At 48.8% G+C, this 26,155-nt stretch overlaps 1 long non-coding RNA gene across 5 annotated transcripts; it reads left to right on the forward strand.

The window, feature by feature from the left end:
• Positions 1-267: 267 nt before the first annotated feature.
• LOC146420828 (uncharacterized) lies at positions 268-2,223 on the forward strand. Of its 5 annotated transcripts, none has more exons than XR_014848922.1 (3): positions 268-357; positions 1,176-1,292; positions 1,657-2,223. It is a non-coding gene; the product is annotated as an uncharacterized LOC146420828 (long non-coding RNA). The 5 variants fall into 5 exon arrangements; XR_014848919.1 differs by having other exon boundaries at positions 307-414; XR_014848920.1 differs by having other exon boundaries at positions 307-414; positions 1,179-1,292.
• The last annotated feature ends 23,932 nt before the right edge of the window (positions 2,224-26,155 follow it).

Below are 26,155 nucleotides of genomic sequence, written 5' to 3' on the forward strand. Positions count from 1 at the left end.
GAATAATTTTTTTTAGGAGTTTTTTGTTCTGTTGCACCCACACCACCCCCGCCGCGCTCCCGGCGCGCCGCCTCCCTTCACTCCGCCTGCGCCGCCACTCCCCCAGAGCCCCTAGAGCCCCCAGAACCCCCAGGGCCGCCCAGAGCCGCCAGAGCGCCCAGAGCCCCACACAGCCCCCAGAGCCGCCCAGAGCCCCCAGAGCCCCACACACAGCCTCCAGAGCCCCACACACAGCCCGGCTGGCGGGGAGCGTGTCCAGGCGCCAGAGCCCGGCCCGAGTTCTCCCGCCGGCCGCGAGAGCGCGGGGCCGGGCGCCCTTGGCCGGCTTTTGGCTTTGGTTCTGCGGCGTGAGGAGAGGTAACTTTATTTTTCTGTTGCGGGATATTTTATTTTTCCGCGCGGGAGGAGGAGGAGGTGCGGGTATGGGGAGGGGTCTTAGAGGCGAGTGTGGTAGTTGTTTCCTTTTTCCACCACCCTCCACGCCGCTTTTTCTGTTTGATTGATTCTTTTACTTCTGTTTTGCCCTCCCCGCGCCGCCCTCCCCTCCCCGCTCCGGCTCGGCGGTGCCGCGGAGCACCACGGAAAGACTTTTCCCGCCGCCGGCAGGTCCCGCACTCCCCCGAGGAGAAGGTCCTTTCCGCAGGGCAGAGGCGGAGGCTGCGCGGGGCCAGCGAGCGCGTTCGGCGAGCAGAGCAGGGGGAGCCGGGGCACGGGTGAGGCTGGGCACGGGCTGCGGGTGGTGGCGGGGAGCGGCGTGGAGTCTCTTCGCGGGGAAGATTCTGTGTGCGTCGGTTGGAGTCTTTTTGTTTTATGGCGTTTTTTCCATGCCCCACCCCCCGCCCCCGGCTTTTTTTTCAACCCGCGGCGGGGGCGAGGGGGTGATGTAGGAATGAAGGCGTGAGGCAGGGCAGGGGCACGGCGGGTTTAGAGACCCGGGCCCCGGGCTTAGAGAGCTCGCGTTGCTGTCTGTCCGGGGACGGGACGGGGCGGGGGCGCGCAGGAACTCTGGCGGCTCCTAAAGACTCCCTCCTTCCCTCCCCGGGAGCAGCGGGGGTGGTGAGGCGCAGGGGAGGGGATGTTGCGGCGTTGGTTGTGGTGAAAGACCGGGGAGGAAGATTGAAGAGCACTGTGATGTCTCCATGGCATACCCGTGACTGCTGTTGACTTCTCTTTAGCAGCCCAGAGTCTTCTAGGATGTGACCATGAAGTGTCTGTCACTGCCAGTGACCTCATGGCTCCTTAGAAGCCCCAGAGAGCCCTGTGATGTGACCATGGAAGCCCTGTGAGTGCAGGTGAGCTCAGGGCTCTTTGGAAACTTGGATGACTCTGGGATGTGAGGATGGAATCCGTGGGAGGGCCTTTGACCTGACTGCTCTTTAGCAGTTTACAGAAACCTGGGATATCACCGTGGAGCTGTTGTCACTGCCGGTGACATCAGAGTTCTTTAGCAGCCTAGAGACTCTTGGGATGTCAGCACAAGAACTGCTGTGATTGCCGGTGACCTCACTGTTCTTTAGGAGCATAGTGGCCACTGGGATGTCACAATAGAACCCCTAGGAGTGCCTGGGACAAAGCACTTCTTTAGCAGCCTGGAGAGCCCTGGGATGTCCCTGTGGAGTCTCTGTAACTGCGTGTGACCTCATGGTTCTTTTCCAGCCTTCAAGACCCTTGGTATGTCGTCATAGAGCCATGAGTGCCTGTGACATAACAGCCCTTTATCAGCATGGAGACACCTAGAATGTCACTGTGGAACCACTGTGAGAGCCTGTGACAGCACAGCTACTTAGCAGCCTAGAGACACGTGGGATGTCACCATGGAGACTCTGTTAGAGTCCTTGAGGTCAGTGCAGTTTAGCAAATGGGAGACTCTTGGGATGTCCCCATGGAACCCCTAGGATTGCCCCTGACCTCACTGTTCTTTAGGAGTATAGAGACCACTGGAATGTCACCACAGAACTTTGGTGAGTTCCAGTGCCAAATGGGCTCCTAGGCATGTAGAGACACCTGTGTTTTCCTCATGGAGTCACTGTGACTGCCTGTTACCTCCCAAGCATTTGGAAGATGAAAGAGCCCCTGGATGTCACCAGGGAGGCCCTGTGATCTCATGTGACCTCATTGCTCTTTAGCAGCCCAGAGAGACTTGGGATGTCACCATGGAGCCCCTGTGCCTGTCTGTGATCTCTCTACTTTTGAGCATGCTGGAGATAACTGATGTCACCATGGACTGGAGGGGGGTTGTTTCAGGCAGGTAAGAGTGGGAGGAGGAATGTGTTGTAGGGCTCACAGGAGGGCGCAGGCACTGAGTCAGTAGGGATGGCACAGGAACCCAGGCCTGGGAAACATTCCTGTCCCCCACTTGCCAAATGCAGCCACAGGAAGCAGGTCTGCTCTCCACTGGGTCAGGAGGCCACGTCTCCGCACTGGAACAGGGGACCAGGTGTAGTCCCTGTCCCCAGCATGCCAAGTCTGGTCACGGAAGGCCAAGTCTACCCACTGGGGTCTCAGGCATGGTTTGCCTGCTGCTGGCATGGGAGGCCTTCCCTCCTCCACATGGGAGGCCAGGTCTGCTCACCAAAATGATCGGAGTAGTGGTATTTCACTGATGACTGGGACACCAGTCCCACACTGCCGAGTGTGTACCCAGCCTCCTGCTTACTCTACACCACTCATGTCTCTTCACAGTGCCAGACCAGAGTCAAGCTCAACAGGGTCTTCCTTCCCCGCTGATTCTGCCAAGCCCATTCTGTTGACTGTGGTTTCGTTGCATAGTAGGCAGGGACAGTGGGAATCTTGTTCATCCATTCATGTGCATCACTAATTAAATGACAAGGCATTTGGCTGTTTATTGAGCATATATTTTCATATATGTTCCTTTTCTGGGTTAAATATAGGTGGCCCATCCACCTTAGTCAAAATTGGTAAAATTTTGCCCCAGAATTGGAAGGAATGTGACAAGGTATGGTAAGATGAATCCTTTTTCCCCAAATGTTGTCCCTACTTACTATCCATGTCTGCTCTAATGTCATTTAAACTTTATTTAACATAAATGTTTACAACATTTAACATTAATGGAGCTTTGCTGGCAGACATATGAACAATATCAACTGAGGTGAATAGTGCTCTGGAGGCTAGGGCCTGGGCAGTCTTCTCCTGCCTCATTTTGGAGAGACCCAGGACCTGTAAGAGCACATAGTTTCCACAGAACCACTTTCCCCGCACTCCCAGAGGAAAGCCCACAAACTTGATGTTTGTTGCATTAGTGAACTCTTGAATTTGGTTTTGAAGATGTTAGTATTTCTTCACTTTTTCAATTACTGCCTCTTTTGAAGATGAGCCAGTGTATTCATATCTGATTGTCACATCAACCATGAATACCTGTTTCTCTTTCACAAAGAACAAATCTGGATTATACAGTTGGTTGTTGTCATACCTCAAGTGTGGCTCTTGAAACACTGTCCAATCCTTTTTAGCTTCTCTGGCTACCATTTCACAGATGTGTTTTAATCCTGGCATTTTGTGTTACTGCACAGCTTCCTACTATATGAGAGCATGTTTCATTTTCAGCCTTACAATACGTGCAGGTTTTGATGCATTGATCTTGTCTTCCTCTTGACAGGAACTCTCTTGTGGCGTAGCCACTGGCCCCCAGCTGCAATGCTGTTGTTAGTTTCCTGTGAGGTATGCCTGTGTATCTCAAGATCCAGAAATTGCTGATGTTATCCTCCTCAAAGTTTGTAACACCATGGCCTTGGGATACCAGCTGTTTCCATTTATTCAGTTCCTGTTTCTCCAGTTACATGGTCACGGATACTCAGTTTCTGGAGTATCTAATGCCCATTCTGATGTTGTGTCATCACCTGCACCATCCAGCAGTTTTATAGGTTTAGGCTCCTATATTGATAGGATCTTCTCTTTATCTCCTCCAGCTCTTATCCATAATTTCCTATAAACTTGATCTAAGCATTCTTCTTTCAGGAATGACCTTAAGGCATCATCCAAAGATTGGGCAAGTCTACGTAATCTTCGGGCTTGTATACTTGGAATGAGTCCCATCAACTTTGTGATACCCAAACCTCCATCCTTCCTGCTGGAGTATGGAATGGCATCACATGTGCAGGGTGGTAGGTGTAGCCATTCCTTGACAGTTGATCAAATCTAATGGTCAGGGGATTCACAGAGCCCTGCTTTTGCACCTGTGTGGTCTGCCAAGTATATTAGTCTAGGGATGGTGTATGTTTTTAATAAGTCGATTTCCTGTAAAGGTTTTAATGGTGCTTTATCAATCCATTGTAACCATTCCTCCAGTTTTGTGGGTAGTCCGGATTCAGCTCTGCCAGTCCAGGGATCAATCAGCAAGCCCAAATATTTCTCTGAAATTCGTGGGTCAATCCTGTTGAGGGGAGTGCCATGGACAGTCCATGCTGGGCAGTCATTGATGGTGTAGGAGTCTTTTGTTGGCTTGATGTAAAACCCATGGCATTTTCACATCACAGAAGGTCTCTAGAATCTGTGATGTGAATTTTTAGTCATGCCCTCCCAGGAGTCAATAATACTAAGTCTTCAGCAAAGGCCACCGCTGTAATGCTGTTCTTTCTGTATGGATACCCTTTTCCCTGAGTTTCCAGTTTACAGAGCAGAGGGTCTAGTGCCAGATTAAATAGCAGAAGTGACATTGGATCCCCTTGCTTTACACCTTGGAGAATCGTCATGGGATCTGATTTTTATTTTTGGTAATATTATGCTATTATGTAATATTATTAATTTAATTAATTACTATAATATTAATTATATGTAATAATGCACATATAGATGTTCTCGCATGTGTTCTTTATGAGGTGTATAATGTGTGGGTCCACCCTTTCTGTTCCAGACCCATCAAGATATGTTGATGACTTAATGGTGTTGAAAGCCTTGGCGATGTCCACAGATACTGCTAACACTCTATGCTCCTTTTTTGCATTCTGCATCAATAGTTGTAGTAGCTTTAAATTTTCAGAATGAAGATTAATGGGGCATGCCTTGGTTAGCCCAGCTAATATAATTCTAGAAAATAATCTGAGAATTATGAAGTGGGTGGTGATAGGTCTCCAGTTACTAATATCTTTTAAGTGGTCTAGTTTATTAGATTTTGATACTAAGACCATTTGACATTCCCTCACCATGTTCCTGAAATGAGACAGACTGAAGATTCCCATCATCTAGGAATACTTGGAGTACATTTTAGTGAGATCCCCCAATGTAATCCCATCTGGCCCTGGAGCAGAGTTCCTATTAATTTCCTTTATGTTTTTAGCAATCTCTGTAATAAGGCCCAGAAGGCATTTAATTACTTTCCATTTGAAAGAAACTTTCCAAGGCCCATAATATTCCTGGTGGTTCCCATCTTGATATAAAAACAGAATGGACTTCACTAGATGGTATTTCACATTTCAAGACTTCAGTATAATCTAAAATAATATGCACTAGTTTCCCCATGTCAATGTGAAATAATCATTGAAATTGTAGATGTTGATTTCTTTTTTTTAATGGCCCTCTTCTTCTTCCACGTGAATATTGTCTCCTGGGTCTCTTGCTGTTTTTGTTCCCCAATAGTTTTTATTGTTTGGCACATCATATTCAGGCATTCAAAACAGTCTTCAGGTGACTTATTACATACTGATGACGGGTCTTGTCCCTCAATAATCTTCCTAAATGCCCATTGATAATTGTTAAATTTGTATGTTGATAACCATTTTCTTCTGATGTTTTGATAATGAAGCTTGGATTGTCCCTCTCTTGGTAGATCACTGTTCATGGGGTGGTATTCCTCTCTCTCTAGGTGGTTCCCATCTGAGTTAAGTTTTCTCATTCTACACAGGATTTTTGTTTGGTAATAGGTGTCCTTGTCACTAATTTGCTTTGCAGGTTTAGATGGGATATGCTCCGCAATTTATTGATGTTCTTGTTATCCTCATATTGTTTCATGAATTGTTTCAGGAGTTCTTCTTCTTCCTTAGACCTACACCATTTGTGGGCTCCTCTAGCAGATGTTTCTTTGGGCCAGGAAGCAGCAATCTCTTCCATATTTCTCACAAGAGGAGTACCAATCTCTAGTGTTGTCTCAGGCCGATTTTGGTTTCAAAGTCTCTTCTGCACTCCTCACAAGTCCAGTCACCAGCTGGTGGCCACCTCTGCAGTTCCTTTGCATCATGGGAATGCATCAAAGTGACGCTACGGTAGTTTCCATTCCATTTACCTCACGTGGCACATCTAAACAAGAATTTCTTCCCATGGATTCTCTTTAGATGTTCAATCAACCCCAGCACTCGATCTATGCAGGTTCTGCAACATGGACAGGGTGGATTTTTGTCCAGCACCATAACCACTGGTGTATATCCTGGTTCTGGGTCTGTGCTGGTCCCCAAGGTAGATGTGGATGTTCCAAGCCATTGTCCTCATCCTGACTGCTTTCCTCACTGTTCTGTCTGTAAATTGTATTTTCTCTCAAGGCAGGTGTAGTTGTTAGGTCCTCATACACCTCGGGGTGCCTGGCCAAACCCTCCTACTGGGTGTAAAGATGGAATCCCCCATCAGTCTCTACCCTAGAGTTACTCCAACCTCACTAAATCAGCCTTCTCTCTCACCAGTTTAGAGGGTATAGGTATAAAATTTGTGGCCAAGACTTCCTTCAAATCTGAAGGATCAGTTTCTGTGGCTGTTGATACATGGAGTAATCGTATTGACTGCACCATTGCATCAAATTTGTATGTTTAGTCAGTCCAGTTAGGGTGGTATAAGTCAGCAGCAGACTCTCAGCTACTGTCGAGTTGTGTTGATCTAATGCCCAGGGACCAGGCTCTGGGTAGTGAGCTCCTTAAAGCTGCTACCAAAAAGTTGGTTTCACTTTTTTGTGAAGCTGTCATTGGGTGGTGAGTCCAAATGATAGGAAGGGGTAACTATTACCACTTCTTTCACACACTGGGGCAGAAGTGGACTCAGTTACCCCAAGGGTGTCTGGCTGGACTATGAGGAAGTGCGATTTCTGTGGCAAGGCCCAGTTAGGAACTATGCTCTCATAGTTTCCTGGATAGTAGATAGAAGACAGTGGGAATCTCATTCATCCATTCATGCACATCATTAATTAGATGACGAGGCATTTGGCTATTTTTTGAACACATTTAAGCACTGTCTGTTTCTTTTCCAGTTAAGTATAGGTGGGATGGGGATTCAACACTGGGCTGTTCCCTCTTTGCCCACTGTTCCTGAGGGAATCCTCCTTAGATCCTTTCCCTCCACTAATTGATATGCTCAAGTCCAGAGGCTCACGAGGTCTGAGCTAGGTCACAAGCCCAAAGCTGTGCCACCCCTTGTGGGTGTTTCAGTTCCTTTGGCTTTTTCAATTCTGTGGCTTCCTGTTCCTTTCCATACACAGGTAACCAGCTGGCATCTACCAAAGGGGAAGGAAGGGAGGGCAGGGAGTGCTGCAGAGGGTCTGGTGACAGGGGAGAGCAGGGGAAGATCTGCCTTCTGCCCAGCCCTGTGCCCATTCCTCTGGCACGGCTTTCCCATGTGGATCCTGGCTGGAGGGTGCCCAGCAGAGCAGCTGCCATGCTGGAGCATGGCATGGACGGGAAAGCCCCAGTGCCCTGGGCTGAGGAATGTGCTGGCAGATGGACAGGAAAGGTGCAGCATCCCACTGTCACCAAAACCAGGAAATAAACTCTCCAAATGGTTTGTTAGGTTAGAAAGCTGACATTCCTTTATTAGCAATGCTGGATGCATGGGGACTTCTCAAAGTATGCATGCTCAGACCAAGGTTTATATTCCTGAAACTAATACTTCCTCATCAGTTCTTTGAATACATGCATACATGCTAATTCTTCCAAAGGACTTGTTTGCATATGGTTTCAGATCTTCTGATGAGTCTTCTCGAGAGTATCTCAGATATCACCAAGTGATAATGTACTTCTCTTTCCATTCTTTGTTCTGACACCCAATCCAAGTACTCAAATCTAAGCAGCTCGTCCATATTCATCACTAATACAAGTAACCAAGGAAGCATTAGGTGGGACACAACTTAGTAGTCACAGAAGTAGGGAGTTAACACATGGCCACACTGATCTCTGGCATTTGTACTAAGCCCTGTAGGTACAACCCAGCAGGGCCCCTCACTCACTTGTCTGCAGGGGCTGCCCTGTGGGCACCTCGGGGGCTCCACTGGGGAGCTGCTCTCCTGGGGAGCTCCATCCTCCTCCCAGGCCACCCTTGGCTTCCTCAGGGATCTCTTCTCCATTCTGCAGGAGAAATAAAAAGGCTGGAACTGGAGAAGGGGTTGTGAGAAATGTACTCTTACTATTTAAATTTTGAAAGGATTTGTTCACTTATTTTCATAGTGCAAACAAGGATAAGAGGCTAGGATAAGAGGCAAGGATAAGAGGATAATGGCTGTCTGCCGTTACACAAAGCAAAGTGCAGCGCTGGGTGCTTAGCCACCCACAGTGGGGTAGCCAGAGGCACACCTTGTGGCTAGGGGATACAGTTTTTATAACCCTCTAACCCCTCTGCCTTCAGGTGCTCCGATTGGCTCTTTGTCTTCAGTCCTCCTTGGCTCGTCCTTTCTAGGATTTTCTGATGGGTTAGCTGCTCGCCCAGCTCTCCTGTTTCTTGACCATAACATTTTAGTTAGCCACAACTAATTAACAATTAGACATAACAAACCTATAGAGGTAGCGATAACATTATCAGTTAACCCCAACAAATCTAGGGAGGGAGTCATAACATATACAAAACCATTAACAAATAACCATAACAAAAACCTCATAACCCTTTACGAAAGCCAACTCCATGACTTCATTTATAACAGGGGAAATGGGAATCTGGGGAAATACCTTAGCACCAATGGGCTGCTGAGAAAGCAGGGAAGCCCTGGGCCAGCTCCACAGTCCCGTCCTGTCCTGTTGCTGTCCTGCTGGACACTGACCACAGGGGCTGCACTGAGGTGTCACAAAGGGCTCCCCTGTGACACAGCACCTGCCCCCAGCAATGGCTCCCTGGGATTGTTGACATGGAACTTGTCCGCAGCAACAGATCCCAGTGACCAATGCCCAGGCAGGGAGGTTCTGGGTGTCCCTGGGTGGCACGGGGACAGCTCAGTCCTGGGCACATGGGTGCTCCCAAAGGACCTCCAGGCCCCCTTTGCCCTCATGCCCCTGCTGCCCTCCAGCATGTCCCAGAGCCCTGTGTTCAGACAGTCCTGTGTGCTCTCAGGATGTCCCTGTCAGTGCCCTGCAGAGCCTCTGCCTCCTGACAACATGTCGTGGGTGAGATTTGCTCAAGCCTAACAAAAATCACTGGATTTGGCACCTCAGCTTTTCTCTGCCATGCACCATCAAGAGTTCATACAGAAAAGAGGTCAAAGAAAATGAAACAACTTCTGCTGAGATTGCTCTTTCTGGATTTGGCAGCTCCCAGCAATTGTGATTCACCTCTCGCTGGTGTTTGCTTGATCTGCTCTGGCACCATGATGGTGACCACCCTCTTACAACCACAGCCCCTTTCCCACTTGGAACATCACCTCCAGCACTGCTCTGCTTGGGACGATGGTGCTGAACAGAAAGTCTGTGCTGAACCTGGAAAATCTCATCAAGAACAACTGAACTGGAGTGGACTTCTTGCTGGAGTTTTTCCCCAATCCTACAAAATCTTCATGGTGTTGTAAAACAAATAGGTAGACTTAGAGATGCCCATCTTAGATGAGCATCCACTGCACGATCTGCTTTGAGTAGATCCCATGCCTTTCTTAAGCACTTCGTGGTCACTGTGACTCCAGCCTGACAAAGATGTGCTGTGATGCCTCTTTCTGTTACAGGGACTCCATTTGCACAGCAAATAGTAAATTTGTTAACTGTGGAAAACTGGAATAGTAAAATTGTAAATCTTTTAAAAATTGTAATTTTTTTTTTTAATTTGCAAATTTAAATTTAAAACACTAATATAGTAAATTTGCTAACTGTTCTTCATGTTTCTGGGGTTTCTGAGGGGCTCCCAACGCTGTTCCTGGAGTGGATTTCCAGGTGGTTCATGGTGTGGGTTCACAGGAAGTTGCTGGTGGGCTTCCCAGAAGGGTTCCCAGGAAGTTCTTGAGCAGTGCCCAGCTCATTTCCAGGGGGCTTCCTGGGCAGTTCCTGGGTTGGGTCCCAGAGGGGCTCCTGTGGTCATTCTTGGGTGTTTCCCACGGGGATTCCCAGGTGGGTTCCTGGGTGGTTCCTGGGCAGTTTTAGGGAAGTTCCTGGTGGGGATTTCTGGGTTGTTCCTGGGCAGACTCCTGGGTGGTTCCTGGGAATTTTTCGGCAGGTTCCTTGGGTGGTTCCCTGAATGGGTTTCCATGTGGTTCCTGGCCTGATCCTGGGATGGGTTCCCAGGTGATTTCAGGGTGGCTCCTTGGTGAGTTCCTGGGCAGTTCTAGGGATATTCCTGCGGTGGTTTCCCTGGGAGGGTTCCGGGGTGGTTCCTGGGCAAGTTCCCTGGCCATTCCCATGGTGGTTCCAGTCTCAGTGGGGCCGCTGCCCTGTTCCTGCTGCCCCACTCCCTCTTGCCCTCCCAGCGTGTCCCTTACCGGCCCCGTGCTGGGAGTGGCTCCATGTTGGCAGCACTGCCCTGGCACTGGCACTCGGGGCTCCTGGTGCCCAGGGAGCTGTGGGACAGAAGGAGCACAGAGATGGAATTACTGTGTTCCAAAGGGGCTCTGGCCTGGAATTTCACTGCTCTTTAACCAAAGAGATTTTCTCAAGCCTAACAGAAATGACTGGGTTTGGCTTTGGGATGTGTAAACATCCCATTGCTGAAACGTGCTGTGGGGAAAGGACTGGGGACCCTGTGGACAGGTAACTGGGCCTACAGTTAGAGAAAACTGAGTTCTATTGGCATCCTAACAGGAGTTACAACAGTATGGAAATTCTAGGGTAAATCATGGTTGCTGCTCCCTGGATGGAATGAGGTTGTCAGGACTTGAAACCTATCCCAAAATGATTCCCTGAACACACACACCTGCCGAGGGGGATGGAATGGAGGGTGGAGCGGAATGGAGACACCACAGCTAGGCTCTGTGGGAATCCTTGCAGGGAAAGGAACTCAATGGTACTTTTCAGCTAATAAACCACATAGCACCTGTGAGCCAGGGGAGATAGGGGAAGATGTCCTGATGCTGAGCCAGGGACTGTGGTGAAATCTCTTTCCTCAGATGAACTTGGTTCGTTAAAGCCTATGACAGTGATATTAATGCACACCTCCATCCCAAAGTTACCCACCCCCAAGGTACGACCACCCCTCACTGGGTGTGACCTCTGTGGTTTTTTTGACTGTATCTTTAAAAGCAAAGCAAGAGAATTTTACACCCATCAGTAACAAAGATGTTTGACTCTAGCTCCACCCAAATACAAAGAAATATAATAAAGTCAAGAATGGGGGAAAAGTTAGGGAGGACTCCATGGTAACTGCTGGGATCAGTTGAGGGGCTGAACCTGTCTTCTTCCCTATAGGGAGGCCTATTGGGTAAGAACTATACTTCACACAGAATCACAGGGTCGGAAGAGACCTCCCAGATCACCGAGTCCAACCCATGCCCTGACACCATCTCAACTAAACTATAGCACTGAGTGCCATGTCCAATCTTTTTTTAAACACATCCAGGGATGTTGACTCCACCACCTCCCTAGGCAGACAATTCCAAAACTTTATTACTCCTTCAGTAAAAAACCTTTCCCTAATATCTAACCTAAATTTCCCTTGACGCAGCTTGAGACTGTGTCCTCTTGTTCTGTCAGCTGTTGCCTGGAAAAAGAGACCAACCCTCACCTGACTACAACCACCCCTCAGGCAGTTGTAGAGAGTGATATGGTCTCCTCTGAGTCTTCTCCAGGCTAAACAACCCCAGCTCCCTCAGTCGTTCCTCGTGGGGCTTGTGTTCCAAGACCTTCACCAGCCTCGTTGCCCTCCTTTGGAGACATTTGAGTGTCTCAACATGCTTCCTGAACTGAGGAGCCCAGAACTGAACGCTGTACTCAAGGTGTAGTTTACCACGTGGGGAAGAATGACTTTCCTGGTCCTGCTGGCAACACTACTCCTGATACAGGCCAGGATGCTGTTGGCTTTCTTAGCCGCCAGGGCACACTGGTAGCTCATTTTCAGTCGGCTGTCAAGCAGTACCCCCAGGTCCCTTTCTGCCTGGGCACTGTCCATCCACAGTGTCCCCTGCCTATAGCATTGCAGGGCATTTTTGTGGCCCAAGTGGTGGACTTGTCACTTAGACTTACTGAATTTCATCTTATTGGACTCTGCCCATCTATCCAATCGTTCTAGGTGTCTTGGCAGGGCAGAGACCTCCTACCCTCCAGCAGATCGACACATGCTCCCAGCTTGGTGTTGTCTGCAGATTTACTAATTATAGACTCAATACCCTCACCCATGTCATCAATAAAAATATTAAACAAAATTGGCCCCAGCACAGAGGGACACCACTAGTGACTGGCTGCCAACTGGATGCAGCACCATTCAGCACCACTCTCTGGGCTCAGCCATCCAGCCAGTTCTTAATCCAGCAAAGAGTGTACCTGTCTTGACCCATGAGCTGCCAGCTTTTCCAGGAGTTTACTGTGGGAAATGGTGTCAAAGGCCTTGCTGAAGTCCAAACAGACAAAATCCATGGCCTTTCCTCCATCCACTGGGTAGGTCACCTGGTCATAGAAGATCAAATTGGTCAAACACGACCTACCCCTCGTCAACCCTTGCTGGCTGGGTCTGATACCCTGGCCATCCTGTAGGTGCTGTGTTATGGCACTCAAAATGAACTGCTCCATGACCTTACCAGGTACCGAGGTTAGACTGGCCTATAATTCCTAGGATCCTCCTTCTACCCTTCTTGTAAATGGGCATCACATTGGCCAGCTTCCAGTCATCTGTAACCTCACCGGTGAGCCAAGACTGTTGGTAAACGATGGAGAGCAGCTTTGCAAGCTCATCTGCCAGCTCTCATCACCCTGGGATGGATCCCATCTGGTCCCATAGATCTTAGAACATCCAAGCGGCTCAGCAGTTCTCTGCTTCCTCCTGGATAACAGGGAGACCATCCTGTTCCCTGACACCTTCTACCAGCGCAGGAGGAGAGTTGTCCTGAGGACAAACCGTCTTTCCAATAAAGACCGAGGCAAAAAAGGTGTTAAACACCTCTGTCTTTTCTCCATCTGTGGTCACTAAATTCCCTCCCACATCCAGTAGAGAACCGAGATGGTTCTTGCCTTTCCTTTTGCCATCAATACATTTGTAAAAACATTTTTTATTATCCTTCACAAAAGTTGCTAAATTCAGTTCTCACTGAGCTTTGGCCTCTCTAATTTTTCTCCTACATGCCCTGTCAATCTCCTTAAATAATTCCTGAGATACCTGACCTTCCTTCCAAAGACGATACATCTTCTTTTTATTCCTTAGTTCCTTCATAAGCTCCTTGCTCATCCAGGCTGGACATTTACCTCGTCGACTCACCTTTCGGTACACAGGGGCAGCCTGTTCCTGTACCCTCAAGATCTCTGTCTAGAAGTATACCCACCCTTCTTGAACTCCTTTGTTTTTAAGGGCTGCTTCTCAAGGAACTCTCTGAGTAAGTCTCCTAAATAGCTCAAAGTTCACCCTCCAGAAGTCTAGTATGATGTTTTTGTTGGTGCCCTTCCTGATTTCACCAAATATTGAAAACCTTATAATTTCATTATCACTATGCCCTAGACAACCTCCAACCACCATATCTCCCACCAGCCCATCTCTATTAGCAAACAGCAGCTCTAGCATAGCCCCACCCCTGGTGGGCTTACTCACTGGCTATGACAAGAAGTTGTCCTCCACACACTCTAAGAACCTCCTAGACTGCCTCTTCTCTGCTGTGTTAAGTTCCCAGCAGATGTCTGGTAGGTTAGCCACCACCAAGAACAAGGGCTGGTGATCCTGAAACTTCCTCCAGCTGCTTGTAGAATAAATTATCTACCTTGTCTTCCTGCTTGGCTGGTCGATAACAGACTCTCAGCAGGATGTCAGCCTTATTGGCCTTCCCCTTAATTCTTACCCATAGACATTCAACTTCATCATCATTAGTTTCAACTTCCATGGTATTAAAAGCCTCCCTAATATAAAGGGCCACCCCTCCACCTCTTCTTCCTCTCCTATCTCTTCTTTAGAGCTTGTAGCCATCCATTGCAGTGCTCCAGCTATGCAAGTCATCCCACCACGTTTCCGTGATGGTGACTACATCATAGCTCTGCTGCTGCACCATGACCTCCAACTCCCCTTGTTTATTGCCTACACTGTGTGTGCATTAGTATACATGCACTTCAGTTCAGCTGCTAATTTCACCCCTGACTCTGGCTTACCACCCTTGGGCTTCCCTCTGGAAAGCCTAGTTGCATCCCCTTCCCCCTTCAAAGCTAGTTTAAAGCCCTCTCAATGAGTTCCACCAGTTCATGGGCTAAAATCCTTTTGCCCTTAACAGATAGATGGAACCCGTCTGGCTCCACCAAGCCAGGTGTCATAAAAATTGCCCCATAATCAAAAAATCCAAAATTCTTCCAGTGACACCAACCCTTGAGCCACTTGTTGATAATGTGGGCTCTCCTGTTCCTTTCATCGTTTGTCTCTGCCACCAAAGGTACTGAATAAAACACTATTTGTGCTCCTGCCTTATCCCACTCAACCCAATGCCCTGAAGTCCTTTTTAATTGCCCTAATACTCTTCTTTTCAATCTCATCATTGCCATTGTGGAGTATCAACAATGGGTAATAATCAGAGGGCTGAATCAGCCCAGGGACTCTCTTGGTAGTATCCCGTACCTGGGCCCAGGGAGGCAACAAACCTCCCTGTGGGATGGGTCTGGTCAACACTCTGGTCCCCTCAGGGGAGAGTCACCTACCACAACTGCTAGAGGTAATGCTCTGTCTGACAGGCAAAGTAGAATTAGGAGACACACTGGACAGATTATTTTTGTCCATGTCATCAGGCTGACCCTCCTCATCCGGGCCTCATACCTATTCTGAAGTGGCACCTGGGGAGGTGATGGAGGTTGGGAGAAATTTTTGTTACCTCCCCGAACAGGAATTGATTTCCACTCTCCTTCATCCACCAGCTGTCCTCCTATTGCCTGATGGTAGGAGGCATGGGAGTCCCCTGACTCCTGGGGGGCATCTCTCAAGGATGGAAGGTTGAATCTCCACCAGTCTATTTCCCTTTCACTTTTTCTAATGCTCCTTAGTCTTTCTACTTCCTCCTTAAGCTTGGCCACCAGAGAAAGGAGGTCATTCACCTGTTCACACCTCAGACAGGCATCTTTTACAACATCCCCTGAAACTACTGACAAGCCCAAACACTCCTCACAGGAAGTGGTCTGGACAGATGCATCCTTCCTGGAAGGTTCTGTTTGGCTAGGTACACTTTTACTAGCTGTAGCTCTGGATTGTGTAAAAACCATTACTGAAAAATCCCAACCAAGCGACCAAATCTCAACACTAAAACAAACTAAAAAGCCCACTAGCAGGATGGTACCTGCAACCCTGCCTGCTTGCCCTGCTTGCATGAACTGCTGCACAAACTGCCGTGCCACACCCTCAGACATGCCATACACCTGTTCGCCTGCTCCCTAGAGCTCTTATTAGTCACACCTCTGCTGGCCGGAGGAGGAAGCCACGCCCCACGCTGACGCCAGAGCAACATGCACACTAATCATTTTATTGGGGATTAAAGCTTGTCTCTGTATTCCTTTGAGTATGTTTTTACAGCCAGGTACTATCACTGTCAATCCTCAAACCTTACCATGTCACGATTTTATATTAATAAAAGGTGTTACTCCATAAACCATCAGTGTGAGTCCTTCCTGGGAGCTGCCAGCAGGGAATCCACTCTAATAAAGGGGAAGAGCTGCTGAGGGGTCTCCCTTATGCTGTTGGTGTTTCCCTGACTAAGTCAAACACCCCCCAGTCCAGCAGGACAGCTCAGTGAAGGATCCCCCTAAGGGAATGCTGACTGACTGGTCAGGCACAAGGGTCTTGGCTTTCCTGAGACACTGACAGACAAATCAAATACTAAGGGTTGAGTACATCTCATCACACTATGAGACAGAGAAGCCTTCCCAATTCATGTCAAAACAGCCCCTTGGTTCCATGAGGTTCCATAGTGCCACAGTCGTCTCCTTGATTCTGCTGTGTCACAATGGCCCCTTGCTTCCATGAGCCCCCACAGTGTCCCAGTGGCCCCTTGGCTGCAGGAGCAGGTGGCTCAGAGCTCCTGCACCCTCAGCAGTTGAGGAGAGGCCACAGGGACACCATGCAGACAGTCCCATGACCCCTTCTGTCCCTACGCCTGACCCTGTCCCTTCCACACCCGTGGCGTGAAACACCCCATCCCAAGTCCTTATGTGTGCAGGTAACACCAGCATCATGAGCTAATGCAACGTGAGGAACTTAATATTTAAGTAAAAAAGCAAAGTGAGGCTTATGAAGGGTTGAAGAGAAGCTTCACAAGCCTCAAATCAGATGTTACCAGATGATAAATTGTCTACACCTGGCGAACTGACACAATACCTGTTCTCCAAAAACCCACTGGCCTATGGAATTGCTCAATGCCCATAGTGTAAGGAGAACTGGAAGTTCACCAGCCACAGTGCCCTCCCAACTTGACCATTTCAATTGGAACACTGGGGTCTGTGACCACCAGGGACCACCAAAGAGACCCCCAGGACAGAAAAGCACACGTGTAAAAGAGAGGGAAAATATGTAAATGATTTCAAGGAAACGATTATCATATATATGTTTATTCTGGGACAATCAATGAATATGTAAAATGCAGTATAGACACAAAAGCCTTCCTGTACTCAATGTGCACTTTAGGAGGAGCTATACCCGCCGTGCATCCAGCCGAATAAAGAATGCCTGCTTCTTCATGCTACATTGGTATTACGTTTTTTATTTTATCAAATTTTGGTAACAGGCCATCGTGACACTGTAGGGCCTCGTCAAACCAAGGAGACCCTGGTGTACCCCATGTCGTCCTAAATCCTACCAGGAACCTGCTCTGGGTGGGCTCCTCTCTCCAGGCTTCCACACATCCTGCCAGGATCATGCTCTAGCACAGGCTTCCCATGGGCTTGGGGCTTCCTTTGGGAATCGATCCGCTCCAATGTAGGATCCTGCATGGGTTGCAGGTGAATCCTAGCTCCATCACGGACCCCCATGGTCTGCAGGTGGATTTCCTGCTCCATCATGAGATGCAGGTGGACAATAAACACCTGAGCCAGCGCCTCACATGTCTGGCTGTGTCATCAGGGTGGGAGAAATTTGTGAGGACACCCTGCACCCCATGTGTCACCTGCACAGGTAAGGACTTGGGGAGGGTGGGGGGTTTACATGCCAAGGGTGTGGCAAGGACCGGGACAGGCGTGGGATGGGGCTGGGCTGGGCATGAGGAAAGAAGGGGTCATGGCACTCTCTGCACGCTGTCCTTGCAGCCTCTCCTCCAGCCACTGGGGGGGCATTAGATCCCAGCCACCCACTCCTGCAGCCAAGGGGCCACTGGGACACTGCGGGGGCTCGTGGAAGCCAGGGACCATAGTGTCACAGTGGGGCCACACAGAACTCATGGTGCATTGTGACCCTGAGGGACCCAGGAGACCCTTGTGATGCTGTGGATCTTCTTGGAACCCAGGCTCCACGGTGACACCCCAGAACCTCATGGAACCGAGGGTGCATTGTGACACTGTGGGGTCACATGGAACCAAGGGGCCATTGTGACCTGTGGACATTTTGGGGCACTTTGAAGCCATTCTGGGACTGAAGTTGACTCAGTTTGGGGAGGTCTGAGGTACAGTTTTAGAGGCTTTTTGGGGTGTCTCTGTGCCCTCCCCTCCAAATCTCCCGCTTTATCTGGCACTTTCCCCCTCACCCCCAATGGTCCCTCCCGTGCCTCCAAAGCCCCCCAGGGAGACAGAGGTAGGGGAAGGAGAGAGGCACATGCATGTGGTGCAAATGGAAGTTTTCAAATGTCAGGAAGAGAAAGGTCAGCAAAAGCTCTGTGTCCTGCACATTTTTCTGAGCAAGTTGTTGCTTTAAAATGTTCAGTTCTGCTCTGCACTCTATGAGCTTAAGAGAATGTTACGGTACATAGAGCTGAGCAGCAAAGCAAATTGCACCAATGTGTTGAGTGTGTTTTATATGCTCCAAGGAGAATGTGAAGGCCAGTGATGGATCTTTGTTCTAGGACCTTTTTAATGGGATCACCTCCAAGGGTTTGAATTTGGGATCCGAGAGAGTAAAAAATAATGATGTTGCATTGAGCTTTAGAGGAATGTGTATAGCCTTGCTGTGTGGTGTGTGTTTGAAAGGATGCAACAAGGGGTAAAGAAGAAACTGATTTTGTCCTGGCACATTTTCTGTGCAAGAGGTAGGTCAGGACCTTTGGTCATTGTGAGGCTGTAAAGTGCATGAGGATCCTTATAGCTGAGAAGGAACGTGCAGAGCACCATTATGTGACAGCAGTTTACAGGTTGTAAAGGAAAGAGGACTGACCCTTGATTGCAGTCCCAATACAAGTTTCCACACTAAGGAGCATGGTCTAAGCAGGCTTCTTGTTCTGGCACATTTATCCATGCGAGATGGAGCCGAAAACTTTTTGGTTTAGATTTAGACTACAAGAGTGGCAGAATGTGATGGTACATAGAGCTGAGAAAGAAAGTGCATGGCACTGGCACTGGACTGCTTCTGTGCTGGCACAGTGTTCTGTACAGGAAGTAGGTGGATATTTCCAGCTCTAGGAGAATGAAAGCGGGTGATGCTACATAAGGCTGAGAATGAACCTGGAGAGCACCAGGGCTGTGTACTCATTTTAAAGGCTGCAAGAGGAGCGTCGTTGGCACTCAACTGCCTTCCAAATTCCAGTTATCAATTGTTAGGGGAGAGGTCAGTTAAAGCTACCTGAGCTGGTATATATTGCTGTCCAAGCTCTATGAGAAAACAATTCTGTTTAGCTTTAGACTCTGAGATTCAGAAAATGTTATGGAAGATGTAGCTGAGAAGGAAAGTACAGTGAGTTTGGTGTGGTTTACACGCAGCAAGGGGAAGATGAAGACCAGCACTGGCTTTTTCTTCTAGAGCCTTTTTTATGGGAGCAGCTGCTGGACATTTTGAAGGTGTTTGGGATCTGTGATAGTGAAAAGACTCAGATGGTACATAGACCTTGAGGGAAAGTGCATCTCTCCAGGGAGTGTGATGCAGTTCAAGAGGTGCAAGTTGACCTTGAGCCAGCAGGAGTGTTTTCAGCTAACACTGATTGTGAACGAGCTTTTTGCTGGACTTTGGCAATTTGTCCCTAGGCTTCAAATGTGACTGTACAAATGGCTGAGAAGGAACACGTGTAGACTGATACTGTGGTGCGTAGTTGAAAAACTGCAAAGAGAAGGGTTAATACAGCAACTGTTTCCTTCCTGACATGGGAATTCATCTTGCCCCCTGATTGTGGTGAGAATTAAGCGTTTCAGATGGAAGTGAAGTTTCTTTTAAGCTGCATGTTGAATCCTCTCCTTTCAGTCTTGCATAGAGACCTTCAGGATCCACTGCCTTAAAAAAAAAAATCCTAGAACAAAAGAGACAGTGCTGGGCATCACGTTTCCTACGCAACCTTAAGCTGCACAACTCACATTGGTGTTACATTTTTTTCTTTCAGCTGCATGCAGAAACCATCTTTACATTTTTGCTCTCTTGCTGAGCCCAGCTCCATAATTTTAATCTGGAAACATGAGATGAGAAAACAGTTGCTGGGTTTCCTATTCTCTTTGAAGGATATCAACAATACCATGTGAATCAGGGCTCTGAGCTTTCCTTTCAAACTCAGTGTACTACCACATTCTTTCTTTCAATCATGCACAGCTCCTGAGCATAAACTAAATGTATCAAGCATAAATATTGGTCACAAAATGTGCCTGTTCAGCAAGCTGTTGCTGTCTTTACATATAAGTCACATCCTGTGAAAAGCAACACACCCCCTGGAGTTATGCACTTCCCTGCTCAGCTTCAGGTACCCTGCTCAGCTTGCAGAACCCAGCTGTGAAACTCACTATGTCCAGCAATTGCTCGCATACCAAACGTCCTAGAACAAAAAGGAAGGACTAGCCTCCACTTTCCCCTTGCAGCTTATAAAGTGCAGCACACACAGCTCTGTGCACTCAGCCCTATGGACCCCTTGTGCACTTTCAGTCTCACAGAGTCCAGTTAGACACCTGTGAACATTCAGCTGCTGGTCCCACAGAAAAGGTTTTAGAAGAAAGGGGCCATGCTGGAATTCACTTTTCTTTTGCAGCCTTATAGCCAACAATGAGACAATTCATCTTCCTTCCCAGTTCTATGTAGGATCACATTCTTTAAGTCACCAAGAGCCAGGATCCACAAGGGAGCTGTTACACCAACTGCTCCCACACGAACGGGGCCAGGCCAGAAAAGCGCTTGGCGTTTTCCCGGCACTGGCAGTGCTCATGGAAACCACCACAGGATAGCGCTGTGGACTTGCAAATGAAGGAAATGCGCCGAGCGCGGCTCGAAACCATCCCAAGGGCAGAGCCAAATTGGAAACGTCCCTGCTCTCAAATCAACCGTGTCAGCACAAAAACATTGCGCTGATCTTCCCCTTCCAAGTGCAAACTCTTATTTGCACCACTCTCAAACGGCAACACAAACTCCTTTGCCCTAACAAATGTTTTCATTCTTGCAGAGTCTGGTTACAAACTTAACAAGATCTGGCAAAAACCAAGCTCACAAAAGTGCTAGCTGAGAAGTTCTTGCTGCCCACAACTTCACCAGTTTGCACCCAGCGAACTGCACCATACAGCCTGGCATCTGCATTCTCCTTATCAGCTCTGGGTACCATCCTAAGCCTTCAGTCTCAGAGTCAGCATCCAAATGGAATGGCACCAGGGACTGCTCACACACTGAAGGTCCCAGGACAAAATGCTCAACAGATTGGTGTTTGCTTTCTCACTGACAGTTCAACAGCTCTAAGCCAGAGAACTGCCTACTGGGAAAAGCAATTAAATTAACCAAGACCACCCAATATGTGGATCCAAAAGTGGTTTCTTTGCCAAAGAGAGGAATTATGAGCACACATCCAAAGAAATGGGATCCCCTCTTCAAAAACATCTGGGAATTGATCCTATACAAAGGTGCCAGAACACTGCTACTGGACATTATCTGCCCCTGGGCACTCTTTATCAGCTGCACACCAAATCTGAGCATAGCTGCTTACCTTGTCCAAAATAAATGGACTGCCAAAAATTTCAGGAGGTCACCTCTGAGAAGTGGAAACCACACACCAAATTGACTCTTTCAGGAGACCACCTTGAAAATATGGATATCAACTCCATAACTGTACAAATTGAGGGAATGCTTCCACACTAAATATGCCAGGTCAGAAAGTTGCTGCCACCCATCACCTCCACTAGGCAGCTTCTTATCTGCATGTCTGGGGTTACAGGCCTTCCTTCCCATGAAAAACCATTGCCATTCTCATTCAGGAACTTACCAAGTGGAATTTGGATACCACCTTCAGTATTGAACATGTCCAGTAATTGCCTCTATACAGAAGGTGCCAGGACGGAAGTGTCTTGCTGGACTGTACCACACCATGGTACCTGAACACCTGCTCCACGAACACTGGAACTACATCCTTTGCTTCCCAAGGAAAAGCACTTTGGGTCACTTGGCCTTATCTTGCCTTCAGCCCCACTGCCCATTTTTGCCCAGCCTACAATTACTTTGCCTTCCTATGTCTCCCTTGCCCTGCCCTGCCCACCACTCCCTTGTTTTGCTCTGCCTTGCCTTCTGTGCAGGTGAAGGCAATGTAATCAAAGTGTAGGCAATTCTAGGCAAATTGAGGGAGAGGTAGGGAAGGCAAGGCAAGAGCATTGAGGGGAAAGCAAAGCAAGGCAAGGGAGTGGTAGGCAAGAGTGGTGGAATAGGACAAAAACAGTAGGAAAGTTAAGGTGGGTGATGGGTGAGCAAGGCAATGCAAGACAAAAGAATGGTAGGAGGAGTAAGGGAAGGAAATGGATGTGTTCATAAGGCAATGCAGGGTTAGGGCAGGCAAGCCAAGGTGAGTCAAAGAAAGAGCAGGCTAGGGCAGGCCAGAAAAAAGGGGTAGGGAAGTCAAGGCTGGTGATGGGTTAGCAAGTCAATACAAGGCAACAGAGTGGTAGGAAGGGCAAGGGAAGGACAAGGAGGATCATAAGGCAATGGGACATTGGGGTAGGAAAAGCAAGGCAAGCAAAAGGAGGGGCAGGCAAGGCCAGGAAAGAAAGCAGTAGGTAGGTCAAGGTAGAGGATGGATATAAAAGGCAATGCAAGACAAGGAAGAGGTAGGTAGGGCAGAGCAAGGCAAGGGCTGGGTTAGCAAATCAAGGCAAGTTCCAGGTAGCTAAAGTAATGAGAATCATAGGAGAAGCAGGCTGTGCAAGGCAAGGGAAAGCCAGGAAAAAAGGGGTAGGGAAGTCAAGGTGAGGGATGGCTGAGCAAGGATATGGAGTGGTAGGAAGAGGGAAGGGAGGACACTGGGGGTTCTGTACGGGAATGCAAGGTTCGGGTAGGCAAGGCTGGCCAAACCTAAGGAGGGGTAGGCAAGGCAAGGCCAGGCCAGGGAAGAAAGGGGTAGGTCAAGGTGGGGGATGGGCATGCAGGGCAAAGCAAGCTATTTGCCTTGCCTTGCATTTTTTAGCCCTTCCTTGCCTTACTTTGCCTTCCATGCCCACCCTCTCCCTTTCCCTGCTTTTCCTTCCCAAAACTTGCATTGCCTTACTGACTCCTCTGTCCTTCTCTTGCTCTTCCTTACACTCCTTTGTCTTGCTCTGTTCATGGATCCTCCACCTTGACTTTACTACCCCTTTTTTCCTGGCCTTACCTTTCCTTGCCTGCTCCTCCTATGAAACTCATTGCCTTGCCTGTCTAGCACTTCCCTTTGCTTGTCCCACACCTTGCCTTGCCTTGCACTGCTTAGCACTGCCTTAGACCCTGAGTGCCCATTCCTCACTATCACATGCCCAGTTTCTTCCCTGGATTGGTATGACCTTGACTGCCCTTTTTCAATTTCCTTTCCCTTGCCTACCCATACCTTGCATTGCCTGATCAACCCCTCCATGTCCTTCCCCTGCACTTCCTTCCCCTCCATTGCCTTGCATTGCCTGCCTCACCCACCCCCACCTTGACTTCCCTGATGCTTTTTCCTGGCCTTGCCTTGCCAGAGCCACTGGCAGATGCACAGATCAGAAAGAGGGAATCCATTCAGCACAATGCAGAGTCCCACAGGCTTTCATTTACCTGGCTTTTTCCCTCTCTAGGGTCTCACTCCCGTCTTGCTGAGCTTTGTGGATAATCAGTTCCTGGGACTCTCTGCAGGCTGCCAGCCGAGATGTCAACTCTCCGACCTCAAGTCAAACAGAACAAAGCAGTCAGAGGCTACAGCCTGTCCCTGTCAGCCACAGCAGAGACTGTGAGGAAAGGCAAAGGACAACTTTCCATTTCTCCCTGTCCTGAGAGGACCAGATTCACAATGGATATGGACAACTTGTTTCCAACTCTCATTGGGTCACCAAGGGCATCTGGAAAAGCACCTCATAACCAAGGCTATCAGGAAGAGGCCAGCAGAAATCCATGCTGATGCAGTGGAAGCAATAAAGCCCTGTGTAGTGCTTAGCACTTTTCCCATGACAGCCCTTCAGTCCTGTCCAGGGTCTGCTCCCTGCCTTTGCCTGGCCTCTGCCAGCTGCGCAGAAAGGCCTGGTTGGTGCCTCTCTGGGACTGCCATTGCCCCTCGAGGGCAGCCTTCTCCCTGCCCTGCTCCTTCTCTCTGCACCCCTGGCCAGCACCTGCCCTTGGCAGAGGCATCCTAGCACAGCTGCACCACAGCCCTGCCCGGTGACTTGGGTTCGGGGCAAAATGGGGTTGGGGGAGCTGGGAAGGGGTTTGGGGAGGTTGGAGGCATTTGGGAAGAATTTGGGGTAGATTAAGGTGTCTTGGGGGGGAGGTCCCAGGAAGGTTTTGAAGGGTCGGGAGAGGGTTCCTGGGGAGGTTGAGTGGGGGGTTTGGGGGGTTACAGGTGAGACCCTGAAGGACAGAGATGAGTCACAGGTGGGGTTTGGGGGGTCCTGGGGGGGACTGGGGGGGTCCCAAGTGAGACCAGAAGGGGCACAGATGAGTCATACATGGGTTTGGGGATCCTATGGAGGATCATGGGTGGTGTTTGGGGCATTTGGGTTTCTCTGAGGGTATTTGGGGAGTCCTGGGGTATGTTATGGGGGACCTCAGGGGTCCCAAATGAGGTCTTTTGGGTCCTGGGATTGCTATGAGGGTGTTTTTGCAGTGTTTTGGGGGGGTGTTTGCAGATGTTTTTAGAGTCTCCCACCTGTGGGGGAGCTCAAGTCAATCTCCATAAGGGAGTGCCACAGGCAGTGCAGCCCCTCCAGGATCTGCAACACCTGCTGTGGACAGGGGAAAAATGCAGCTGAACTGGGACCCCTGGGACCCCTTAAACCCCATCCCCCAGGACCCTTTAAGTGCCCCCCTACCTCCAGCGACTCCCCAAACACCCCTGGAACCCCCAGATACCCTCAGGAGGCACCGCACCACCCCCCACCAAGTTCCCCTGCAAGGATCCTCTGAGGGTCCCCAAACCCCCCTTAAATCCCTCCACATCTCCCCTAGGGACCTCCCTAAACCCACCAGGAACCACCCAAACGACTCTTCCAGGGCCCTTCAAATCCTCCTTAATCCGTCTACAAACCTCACCCCTTTGTCCCCAACCCCCATCTCAAGACCTCCCGGAATGCCTTCAAGGCCCGGCCAAATCCTCTCTTAAATCCCCCCAGGATGTACTGAATGCCCCTTAAGCTCCCCCAGCCCCGACCCCAGGTAACTCATCCAATGCCTCAAACTCTCTTTAGGGGCCCCCTCAAGCTCCACCCAGGGAGATCCAACTCATCCTTAATCCCCCTGGATGCTCCACTCCCACACACCCCAAACTCCTTCAGGACCCTCCCAAACCCCACACCCTTTCCTAAAGTCTGGCCTCTTTCCCCATAGTGCCTCTTCCACAAAAACCCCTTATCCCCCCTCAACACTCCCCAGAACCCTCCCTTAGGGACCTCAAATCCTCCTTAACCCCACCAGAGACCCCCAAAACCCTTGAGATCCCCTGCAAACCCTCCTTAGCGAACTCCAGGATGCCCAGAATACTTCCAGAGACTGTGTTGGGACCCTCAGAACTCCCTTAGACCTCCCATATGCCCCCAAACCCTCCTTAAACTGCCTTAGAGACCCCCAGCTCCTCCCAAGGACACCCCAAACCTTAACCTAGAGCACCCAGTAAACCCCCCTTGGGAAACACGCAGCGCCCCCTTAAGCCCCTCAAGCGCCTCTCTAGGGACACCCACCAAATCCCCCATGGCTCCCAAAAACTCCCCTCAGACTCCCTCATGCCTCCCAGGATACCCAAATCCCCCCCGGGCTTGTCCCCCCAGTCCCCTCCAAGGTGATATTTAAGTTACATTTTAAAAACGGACGGTTGAACAGGCAGCTTTGGTACCAAAACCTATCAAAACCTCCCTGAAAAAGCCTCAAATCCCCCTTAAAAATCATCCAAATTTAAGTAAAATTGAGTGGAAGCATAATAAATATAAATAAATATAAATAAATATAAATAAATATAAATAAATATAAATGAAATAAAGCCACGTTTAACTTACATTAAAAAATGGGGGGTTTTAATATAAGGTGGGGGTGGTGTTGAAAGAGTGCTTTTGGCACTAAAATGCCTCAAGAAAGCTCCTGAAAACCCAAGCACGAAATTCTCCTCACTCCCATACCTGGAAATTTGAAAACTGAAAAAGATTGTCTAAATTTGAATATTAATGTTTTAAGGAGAAATTTTAAATGTAAAAAAAATGAAGGTTAAGAGGTGATTTTGGCACTGAAATGCCTCAAAAAACACCCAGAGAGCCCCAAAAAGTGGCCATTAAGTAAATTACTGCTAAGGAATTAATAAATTTTTAAGTAATTAAAAAATACTTTAAAAATATTTAAGTGATACAAGTGTAAGGGTTAGTTGTTTAATTAGGGT

The sequence above is a fragment of the Lichenostomus cassidix genome, unplaced genomic scaffold, assembly GCF_008360975.1.
Source record: "Lichenostomus cassidix isolate B80296 unplaced genomic scaffold, HeHo_3.0 HiC_scaffold_45, whole genome shotgun sequence".
NCBI lineage: Eukaryota > Metazoa > Chordata > Aves > Passeriformes > Meliphagidae > Lichenostomus > Lichenostomus cassidix.